The 12,055-nt window shown below is 41.3% G+C and overlaps 1 protein-coding gene across 6 annotated transcripts in view; it reads right to left on the reverse strand.

Moving 5' to 3' along the window:
- DENND4A (DENN domain containing 4A) overlaps positions 1 to 12,055 on the reverse strand; it is a 71,134-nt gene that overhangs the window by 51,319 nt on the left and 7,760 nt on the right. The gene's annotated exons all lie outside the window — the stretch shown is intronic.

A 12,055-nucleotide genomic window follows, 5' to 3' on the forward strand; every position in this document is an offset into this window, starting at 1 on the left:
TACAGCAGTCTCCATTAAAATGGCTTTTATACCAGAGGCCACATAAGCAAGAAAGGAGCTGCTAGCCAAGAATGACAAATTCAAATGTTCCTGGGATAAACCCTGTAGCATTTCAGTATATTTCCCACATAGCTAAAAGTACCAATTTTACCATTTTCTAAAGTGGTCTTTAAAAGGCCTGAGCAAGGTTTTAATTAAAGGCAATGCTACTTTGGAAGTTTGAAACATGGTTATTCCAAATAATAGGCAATCACGAAACGTGACACAGAGCTACGCCATCTGTTGCAATCAGGCATTTCTGTTCAAATACATTTCGATAATGAAGAACCACAAGTTTATCCCAAAACTCCTTTAAAATCAACTGGATTATGACATCCGTGAAACTGTTTTGACAAAAACACAGACAATTGTAGGAATGCACACGGTTATCAGACTTTGAGACTCGATATATAATCCCAGGTACATTTTATAAAGAAGTAGTATTTTTTCTTTAACTCGTTGCAGCCGGCAGGATTCACAATGATGAATCATTAAGAGATCCGATTGGGAAAATCAAACAATAAACAATGATCTAGAATGAATCAATATGTATTCCCATTATTTATTTCCCATTATGCCTCAAACCAATATTTTTCAATAACTAGCATCACACTGTGGCGATACCTTGATACTAGTCTTGCTTACCACTCTCACATCTGAATTAGTAAATAAATTAATTTGGTTACTCAGAGTGCACGCAATTGAGTATTCCAGTTCCTGTCTGTGGAGAGAAACACTGCTTTTTACGTCGCTCAAGCCAATACAACCATAATTTCTACTTGTGACGATAGTGAGGGTTTGGCCCGGGATTAACGGGGTTACCCCCCAAGGGCCCCCTCTAACCTCACCAGGGAGACAAGGGGTTAACTGGGCTGAGGCCCAGAAATGTGATTTGACCCTTGTTATAACATGAAAATGCTTATTCCCCTGTGTAAATGATGTTGTTGCTGGATCAGTGTCTGCATAACACACCCACTGGGTCATAAGGGGTTAATGAGCTACAGTTTAAGAAAATTCCACTGTATGGTGTCTTTTCAGGAAATCTGGACTTCAAAGGGCTTAATTGAAGTTGAATGTGAAAAGCAGAAGGGTTTTTTAGTGTACAGTATTTTAATACCTGTTTGCAGCCAGCCCCTGAGTCTTGGGGTGCAGCCTCAGGGGAACCCCCCCCCCAAGTACCCACATATTAAAAATATCACTTTGTCATAAGAGGGACATATATTTTTGATAAAGTGCTTTTCTGGGGCAGTTTTTGAAATATACCGGCAGAATGCTAATGGTGTGCTAATGCTAATGTACAGGCAGAATGCCAGCCCTTTTGTAATGCAAGAGGAACCAAATGGTCTTGACACCTTAAAGCTGGGTTACCTCTGTATGCTAGATAGGACATCTTGCTAGGCGTGATACATAGTGATCAAAAAGTAATTACCTAATTGTTTATGCGGGGAGCTAAAAGCCTGCTTCAAAAGGTTTTATTGATGGGGCCAGGGTGGGGCTACCCCAAGCAGGATATCTGAATGGGTGTCCTTATTAAATATAAAAATATTATGAGATGTCCTTGGCTGAAAATGATAAGAATTACATATTTGTATCCGTGGGATTTAGCATATCTTTTTGAGTCTAAACACTGTGTATTTAACCGCTAAGAAATGCCAGATATTAATATCTCTATTCATTTTCATATTACACTGTAATGTTTGGTCTCTCTGCGAGCGTCAGGTGTGACGGAATGTATTAATATGTCTCACCTGCTTGTATGTATTACGGAACGGAAGTTAGGCAATGATTTGCAGTAAATATGAAATTTTGGTTGAGTTCTGAGAAACTGAAACCCCCTGTTATGATAATGAGCAGGAAAGGCTAGGATTCACATTGCCTGGTCATCAAAGGCTAAATTGCTAATTGCTTATGCTTGGCCCAACGGACAAAAGGAACTAATCAGAAAAGTGTGACTTTTCACACTGGAAGTCCAAACTGAGCTTCAAAAGCTTCAAAGGGACTTTTGCTAGCCGTCGCGGCACCTAGGGTTAAAGCGATGAGTTTGACATAGTATATAAGTCAAAGCCACCCTTTACCCATTGTTCTTCATGCAAATGTTCTTCATGATCTTCATGTCTGCATGTCATCAGGCCTGTGTCTTTATGCAAGGTCTTGGGATGATGCAGGTATTGCTGTATGACCTGCCTGTCTTGCTGTGATGTCAACTGAAATATATGGGAGAAGTGGCCCAGTCTGTATCCTGATGGCCTTCTGTCCTAATCTTTAAGTAAGTGTCTATATTTTGCCTGTTATTTGTACATATCTGTTGTGTTCACCTTTATCAAGGAATAAATTACATTTTATCATATCTAAGTCTCGTCCCAGTTCAAACCCAGGTATATATATTTATATATAGTTTTGGTGTAAATTACAGCCTGTCATAAGCTACCGTGACACTACTCGGCCATTTTTTCATCTATTATTTGTCAACTATATGACCGATCAGGATTTCTAAGTAACATGGTTCATTTTTAAAGCAGCAGTCTGCATTGATTGCCATTTAACGCATTTAGATATTGCCTTCCCTTTACAACCCTTTTTATTCTTTAAATCTGAAGCTTCGTTCAGGAGATAAGCGTTTGACATTAAGGGCCTCATGCAGAGAGCAGCGCTATTAACAATCTCGCCATTTTCCGGCGAAAATCGCGCTAAAAACAGCCGAAAATGGCGAGGTAGGAAAAAAGCGCCATTTTTTTTTTCTAATTGAAAATCTCGCCGCGCAGCTGGCGAGAAACTACATCTCGCCAGTCTGAAAAATATCCAAATTCAGAAAGGCGCGCTCGCCATCTAGCGGCTGTTTTTGGCGCGATTTTCGTCAATTTTCTCCGCCAACTAAAGTTGGCAAGAAGCAGGAGCTCGCCGGCTATAGGGAAAAAAAAAAAATGCGCAAATTTTTTTTTCTCCCTTTCAGCTGCGCGCATCTCCTCATTTACAATTCTCCACATGCAGTAATGCTAAAAAATAGCGGATTTCGCCCATTTCTGCATACGGAGAATAAAACTCTCCATTAAAGCTACTTTTTCTTAAACTCTCCAATTTATTCTAGCGCTGCTCTCTGCATAGGCCCCTAAATGTCTGGGAGATTAAAATGAAGCTGTCCACAGAACCCAGTGCAGGCTAAAGGTTACGTCAAAAGCTAGAGCAGGGGTCTCCAATCTACAGCCCGGGGCCTCATCAGGACCCCCACAAGATTTTAACAGGCCCGCGGCATCTTGAAATATATATATTTTTGCTCCTTATATATCATTTCCCAGTGTAAGCACACCATCGTTTCTTTGTAATTATCACATTTCTCTTTTGTTCTGAATCATATCATGCGGATTATCCCAAAAAGATCCAAATAAAACTTATTCATTCATTTATAAAATATATAAATAGATTTTTTTTTCCTTCGGCCCACGAAAATGTGTAGAATATACGATGTGTCCCTCGTACTGAAAAGTTTGGAGACCACTGAGCAAGAGGTAAAAGAGCAGGAGAGATACTAACATTACAGCATAGGAGTTAAACCCATACAGGCGGCTGCTTTAAGGGGGGGAAATCTAACCAATTGGCTACAGTAGATTTAAAGAGAAATATTGCAGACTTCACGGAGTATAACATTTTCACATAGTGTTATTATGCGTGTTCTTCTCACATCATTAGGCACAATATTGTCTCACAGTGAGCTGTTACTATTCCAGTAATCTCATTCACTATACGAGCACCATATTGGGAGTTACGTTTCAGCCACGGATATAAGTATTCTGTAAAGCTGTAATCTCTGCACAAATGTGTATCATTTACTTAAAACTCCAAAATGCTTTGAATTATTTAAAACACATTAACAGTAATGGCTAGTAAGGTTACATTCTGGACAGACAGGCAGCTTTTTTTTTCTTTTAAATAAATGCACAACATATCATTGTTGGCAGCATATGATTATTCTGACGTACTCAACCCCGTGAATACTGCGCTCTTTTCAAATGAAAGCTTTCATTAAAAGGAACAATCCGCCCGAACATCCATTTTTATTTTTTGTTACTGGATTGGATTGCGGAAACGCTATTTTCAGCTCTGAAGTTGCCTAGATACATACTGGTGAAGTTACCGCTGTTCCATCCGTGGTTTTTAAAGGGGATTTAATATGGCTATCCAATAGGAACCGACAACCAATGATATTGCGGCTTTCAGGTGGCGGGAGGTTTGGCAGCCATTTTGTTTCCCCCGAGAGATTTAAACCCAGTAACTTTACCGTTAAGTATCTCTGACAGCCAGGGGGTCCCAGGAGCTGAAAAGTTTTATTTGGCTCAGGGGGGAAGCCATGGTTGACCATGAAATAAAAATGGGGGTACGGAAAAAAAAAATCAGTTATGAGGAACTGCTTCTTTCATGCAGGGAAGGAACTAAAATCTGGGTCAATCTGATATCGTCAAAATTAGTCTAGTGTATAATACACAAGACAAACACGAGTACACACTTCATTCAGTCTTATGTTTAATAAAATTGCAGACCCCCATCTACAATCCACACAATGCACATCTTAGGAATTCAGAGCATATAAAGACTTCCCTTGATCAGACCGCTTCTTCAGTGTTTCCACTAATGAAAATTGGCGTGCAATACGTTTGACCAGTAAAAATTCCTCAAGTTGCACTGAAAACTGAAACAGACAAAACAGATGGTGGAATCCTTGAAAAGGAGTTTTGATTTCCCAGAAGTGCAAAAACAAGAACATATTTTTCGGCAGTGAATGTATCACTGAACACAAACTGAGACGATAGACTCATGTTTAATTGCCCTTTTAGTAAACAGTCAGAGTAGAAGGGATACAAGCTTTGTTGCACAGGGGAAGGATTAGGTCTGTAGGCAAGATATCATGGGGAAGCCTAAAATATCTTCACTGGCAACTGCTACAATGATTGCACTTCTAGACAGAGGAGAGTGCATCCTGTAATTTAGTATTTCACGAGAATATAAAGACAGGAGTGTGGGTAAATGGTCAGTTTATACATTAACCAAGAGCACAGAAAAAATAGCACAGCCTATAAAAAGGAATGAAAAGAGAAAAGTAATGGGGAAAAAAGGACCAGGTGACAAATCGTTCTGCAATGACCACATCAAGCATGGCAGCACTGGAAAAGTTGTATAGTACGTGTACATGTTAGATTTAGAATAGCTATGGCCCAAAGCCCCACAGCATTGTAACATACAACTTATACACAAATCATTTTCTCTACAACAGCTCGATTTGAGCGGGAACCCAAAAATGCTCCTTTAAAAACTAAAATGGCTCTCTGGGATTCTTACACAGGAATTGGTTTAAAAAATTTTTTTAAAAAGTCTCTCATGATGAAAAGTAGTTTGTAGGTGTTTAAAATGTTCCTGGAATGGCCTCTGACACCAAGGAACAAGGTCCAAAATATTCAGTGTTTCATGTGTGTTTTTATCAGTGTTCCTGGTATGTAAGGATGTTTGCTAAGAGATGACTTGTCACTTTGTATCTTGTCCAATCCCTTTAACTCTAGAGCCTCGGACATGCTTACCGCTTGCTGGTGGAAGAGCGCTGAGCCGCGCTCCCGCTGAGCACTGAGCCCCTACAGCCGCAATTAGAGCGGCTTTAGTAGGGGCTCGCACACACGTCAGCACGCTTGGGGAAGCGTGTGTCTGACGGCGTTTTGAAATTTCCCCACTTGCCGGAGCGCAGGGCCGGTCACGTGAGCGGTTCGCCCAATGAGGGTGAACCAGCTCCGTGACGTCACTGGCCCGCCCCCGGATGGCACGCTGTGTAAGGCCAGGGAAAGCACCGCTTTCCCTGAGCCTCAGCGCGCCTCAGCACTGTTTGGGGCACTATGTCCCAGGCCTAAGGCCTCGGGAGGCGCGCTGCTGAGCGGCTTTAGCAGGGGCTCGCTTACGCTTACGCAAGCGTGATGTCACAGGCTTTCTCCCCCCCCCCCCGGCGGCGCGCGGTCTAAGGCCAGGGAAAGCACCCGCTTTCCCTCAGCCTCAGCGCGCCTCCATCCGGTTCCATTCACCCTGGACGCAGCCCACAGGACTGCAGCCGTGCTGAGGCGCGCAGAGGCTGAGGGAAAGCGAGTGCTTTCCCTGGCCATGGTCCGGGGGCGTGTCGGGGGGGGGGGGGGGGGCTGTGACGTCACGGAGCTGGTTCGACCTCATTGGGCGAACCGCTCACGTGACCGGTCCTGCGCTCCCTTGAGCGCTTGAATTTAAAATTTTGCCAAGACTTACGCTTCCGCACGCTTGCGGAAGCGTAAGCGAATCCCTGCTAAAGCCGCTCTCATTACGGCTGCAGGGGCTCACTGCCGAGCAGCAGCGCGCCTCAGCACGGGTCAGCGCCTAAGCGCTGACCATGCCCGAGGCCTAAGCTTTTCTTTTTTAGCTCACCAGAAAGCGACAAAAACAGAGCAGGAAACAGACTGTCGTCATTGAAGAGATAGGAAGATGTACAAAACATGTTATAAAAAAGGAACAAGTGCTGTAGATCAAAAGTCAGTTAGTTATATTTAGCATATAAAGCGGGGGAGGAAAGGGTAGAAATACCAGCTACATGCCCAGAGGAATTATAACAGACATCATTGGGAAGACCAAGACCATAGGCAGTACTCAATAACATAGAGAGAAATAGAACCGCTCACCTACATTTATCCCATTACAGTCCTGTTTTTTGATTGCACCGGTCAATGGACTGCCTAAATTTTATTTCATTAGAAGGGACTATTACAGTCCTGTTTTTTGATTACTATATATGTATTGAGTGCTCAAATGGGGTTTCTTTGATCCTTCTTTGGATCAATACCTAGATAGTACTCAATACAGGCAGTCCTCGGTTATCCGACACAATGTGTTACTCAAAATGGCGTCGGATAGCGAAGCGTTGTAAAGCGAATCACATTTTCCCATAGGAACACTGTTTAAATCAAACGTTCCGTTTCTGAAGGCATTTTTAATGCTAAAACACACAAAATATTTTACTCAAACAATAAGATTATGCTGCACACACATACATTATGATGTAAAGATTCTATTTATTGAATCCAGAACTGTATAATAAAACTGTTAGACATGTTTAAAGGCATAAATACACCACTAAACCTTCACACAGACTGATCTGGTTGATTTCCCTGACTGCAGCTTTCTGATTGACATAATGTTACAACTTTGCAAAGCGTCGTAAGAGCATCGGATAAGCCATTCGTCGTAAAGCGAAGCGTCGTAAAACGAGGACTTACTGTAATGGCAAGTAAAAGATCCTCAAGGACTTACTTGACCCAAATCTATAAACGGAACTTGCGGCCTCTCTGCGCCCATGTTGACCACATTCGTACCTTTATAAACACCAACGCTATACTTCAAACATGGAAAAACATATTTTAATCAGTCTTTTATAGATCTGAAAAGGAGAATAGAGTAAAATCACCCTTGGGCCGCGACCTTGGTGCGTGCTACGGCACGCAATGCTGTAACCAAATGCAGGGGATCTATGGGGACGGCCATAGTGAGCGCGTACGCGAGGAAGCGCGACGGTGCGGCAGATTTTTGAAGAGACAAACTATTTCGTGTTTTTTCGCACGACGGTCGCATCACGTGAATGGTTCAGCCAAGTCCACAGATCGCTCAGGTGATAGGTGCACGCGACGCCATGAGCTCCGTCGCGCGCGCCTGCACTTAGTGTATACAGACACCTCCCACATTTCAGTATACACACACACCTCCCCCATTTCAGTACACACACATACACACACACACACACCTCCCCCATTTCAGTATACACATACACACAACATAATCCCTTTTGATTTGTTTCATATCATATTTCAACAAAATGAATAAAGGAAGTACTACAGTCTCAGTGAATGGAGATTGGTGTACATGGTCATGATAAGAGTCATGATATGGTTAACACCATCAATGCTAATCTGCTGCAGGTGCCTCTGGCACAATCAATGTACAAACAAAGCAGCAACTCGCTTTTGGAGAACATCCTTCAACCCTACTGAAAAAGAATAAACCTGTAACGACATAGACATAGCATTTTGGATGTAATAAATGTATATTTTGCCCTAACTTAGTATTGTGCTGATAATATAGATCATTTCATCATCATCCTTTATTTGTTAAGTAAATACAGCCTCCACTTAAGAGGACATTGCAATTCTTTACAGTCAGTTTCAGAACAAACGGTGGACACCCTATGACTGCCGCCAAAGGCTCTCCACCATTGGAGCAACACAGATGTAGACTTGTGATCTTATTCTGACTATCCCTTATCTCCTTTACCGTGCACCACGACTGCCTCCTGGAAAGGCTCCTTATCCCCTTTACCCAGTGTTTGTGGCCATTTTGTACACACACACACACGCACGCGCGCAACTGATGAGGAACTTCTAATTGACACAGCAACCCGAGATACTCTGAATAAGCATGTTTTTGGTTCCCTTGCAGACAGAAGATTATAATGTTTCCTACATTTTCAATCAACCACAGACTTGTCGTATCAATTTCCGTGCAGCTATGGGGCTTATTTCCCCTCCATCAAAAGGGCAAACTGGGAGTGTACACTTACATAAATGAGTGAATGATTGCAATGTTCAGTGCAAAACATTAAAAACGCAAGAGAGGAATTGCTGAACAATTTAGCATATGCATGCATATTTTAATTTCAAAACGGTCAACCCCGCATGAAAGGTCTTACAGAACAGACATTGGAATAGAACATAATTTACTATAGGGACAAGTACATTAAGCACACAAACATCAGCAAAAATATATCCACATAGATTACTATCTAATAATAGCAGATGTGTTTTATAAATACATACACATTTAAAATAAGTAAAATAACAGAATTCTTGCTCTATATCATCTGAACGAAGTGTATATTCACCTTGACAATATAACTGTACACAAACATCGAGTGTGGTTAATTTAGTCAATGCTAAAGTTGCTCCTGGCCTAAACTCAAACTACTAAAAAACTTTCTTTCCTAATCCACTCTAACTCACGCACTTAATATCCCAACAGATTAACTGTAACCTGCTCTATTCAGCAGCCTTGGCTTCCGACTGTCCCCTCTCCAGTCATTTATAAAGGCTGCTGGGTTCCTCTAGCTAAACAACCTTTATGTTGGGCATATTCATCAAGATCCGATGCGGGGTACCCAACCACCCCAGCGGTACCCAACCACCCCAGATCCAGCATTAACATCGGAGCTTGATGAATCCCAGAATGTGTCTGCTGCTTCACTGTGCTGGATACTCAAACCCGGCAGAACCAAATTCAAGTTTCTGGTTCTCACCTGCAGTACAAAGCTTTCCATGATACAGCCCCTTATCTACATAGCCAACCTAATCCACAAGTACTTTCCCAAACGCGGTCTCCGCTCGTGATTTGACACTCACCTCCTCCCTAATTACTCACTATCTCTCTCAATCCCACCTCAAAGACTTATCCAGGGATGCACTCCAACTGTGAACCTCCATACATCGTATCCTTCACATGTCCCTCAAAAGCCACCTCTTTAACAACAACAAAAAAAGTCTACCCAGCGCCCTACTACTGTTAATATCATGCAGAGTGGCCTTGTAACCCCCACCTACCCTTATGTCATCACACTCCCATTCCTTTTACAATCGTAGCCTTTCCCTGAACCGGGACCTCATTACCTATTGTTGTTTCTTTATGTTTTAAAGCAGCAGTCCAAGCTGCCCCCCCCCCCCCTCCTTTTAATATGTGCATCAATACAATCCACACAATAAGTAATTAGCCAAGTTGCCGATCGGCGAAGATTCAGCTCGAGAGTTCACTAAATGCTGTCAGTGCAGCAGAAGAGGACCAAAGATGCAAAGTTCTGTGGGGAAGATCATGTGACCAGACAGTCACTAGATACAATTGATGCACTGCTAGAGAGGGGGCAGGGCTCAAAAAGGGGTGTGCCAGAGCCTGTTTCAGAAGAGGAAGGGGATGTGACTTTGTAAATGGTTGCTATAGAAACAAATAATGCTACATTATAATACATTAAACATGTCAGAGTTGTTTTTTCATTTTGTTTTTTTAATGCTACAAGTATTTTCTCATTGTACAGAACTGATTTTTTTTTTTAAACACATGTAGGATATTGCTTGGTCTGCAATTTAAAGTTGTATGTATTTTATGTTTCATTCTTGTCCTTAATCTCACATTGTTCTGCGCTGTGGAATATGCTGGCGCCATTTAAAGATAATAAAATGAAGCCACTCCACACAAAAAAAAAATTGGTTTGTCATTTTGTTGCCCCAGAATGTGGTTCACTTGTACCGATTAGCAATGGTACACTTGCTGATTTTGGGAACGGTGAAAATAATAAAAGTATGTTACTTTGTATTTTTCAACTTTAACGCATTTGAGAGAAAACTAAAATGTACAGTATATATGTACTGTATACTGTATCTTTGTCTATAATGTCTTGTTTTTTTTCTAGTTGCAGCAATTTGTTTGCCTGTTTTCCAAAAATATAGTGACAGCACTTGCTCTTTAGTACTATTCATCTCACAAAGAATTTGAATAAGATACAGCATATCTATTTTCTATAGACTACAATGAGGTGAACATGTAACTGACCTTTAGCTCTATATGCATATGTTATTGGGTTCCAGACTTTCTGGTGCTGACACCTCTTGAAACATGTCACGCAGTATGACTAGACATACCTAAACCATACAAATAATGTGTCCGGTGTTGCAATGATGCAATGACTGGAATCATTACAAATACATGTGGCCAAGGCAACAGTAGGAATATATTTTACAAAAGCACGCAACACATGGAACTGTGCTGAAAGGGTGAAGTTCAAAGCCAGAGGGATATGACCTAAATGACAAGACAGCTAAAAAACACCAATACAAGCAACATGAGCAGCACTTAGACTGATTTACCATTTCTGTGCAGTCCTTGAAGCATAAATAGAAAGTACCAATTACAAAAAACCCTACAGTATTTAACCAAGAACCTGCACAATGTTCACTGCACTAACAGAATGAACGCGCCGAGCTTATGTTAGCATTAATCTAGGCATGGGATGGGCAACTCCAAGGGCCATCAGCAAGTCAGGTTTTGAGGATCTCCTTGCTGAAGTAGGGATATCCTTAAAACCTGACCTGTTGGTGGCCCTTGAAGACTGGAGCTGCCCACCCCTGGACTGATTATTTTCACTAATCCTCTGTCACGTGAAAGCTTTGATCACTGTACAAGTGAAAAATCTTTCAATGAACACACTTTGCATTACTTTCTACAGTCTGCTATCGCTTTATTTAATAGGTACAATAAACCCTCAAAACTTAATTAAAGCCACACAAACTTTCCTAGCTATTGCACTCCGTGATATAGTTACGTACAGTAGTTGCATAGTAAACAAGGTTGGAAAAGGACATATGTCCATCAAGTTCAACCTATGCTAAATTTAGATGACAGATACTTTATCCTATATTTACAGTATTTTGATAACAGCTTATGCATCTTGAGGGTTGCAATGCTTTGGAGACCTATCTGGCACTAGACTTCAGTTATGTGAAGAAATACAGTACTAGGTCAAAGAAAAACAACACACAAGTAAATGAAGGTTTAAAAGAAAAATGATCCAAATAAAAGGCCTTCACTCTTAGGGTCTCAAATCTCCTTATATTTATTGGTGTTTTTCTATACAAGGGGAGAATTTGCAACGAAGGATGGGACATCCTCATAAGTGAAGTTTTAAAAACAGCTAATTAAAGATATTCTAAGTACAGATAATCTTTCCTATCATTTGATGCTGACTACTGCGGGGCTTGCCAAATGCGGGCATTGCTGTGCTTCTCAGACAGTCAGCTACCCAAGCAAATACTGTACTATGAAATTAGCAGGAGCAAAGTGTCATTTTTCACAGTAAAACTCACTTGTCAGTAAAGGTAATGTTAACCTTGAAAGGTACAGATTTTATACATGCATGTAAAATGTTGAAATATTA

This window comes from Ascaphus truei, chromosome 18, assembly GCF_040206685.1.
Source record: "Ascaphus truei isolate aAscTru1 chromosome 18, aAscTru1.hap1, whole genome shotgun sequence".
Taxonomy (NCBI): Eukaryota; Metazoa; Chordata; class Amphibia; order Anura; family Ascaphidae; genus Ascaphus; species Ascaphus truei.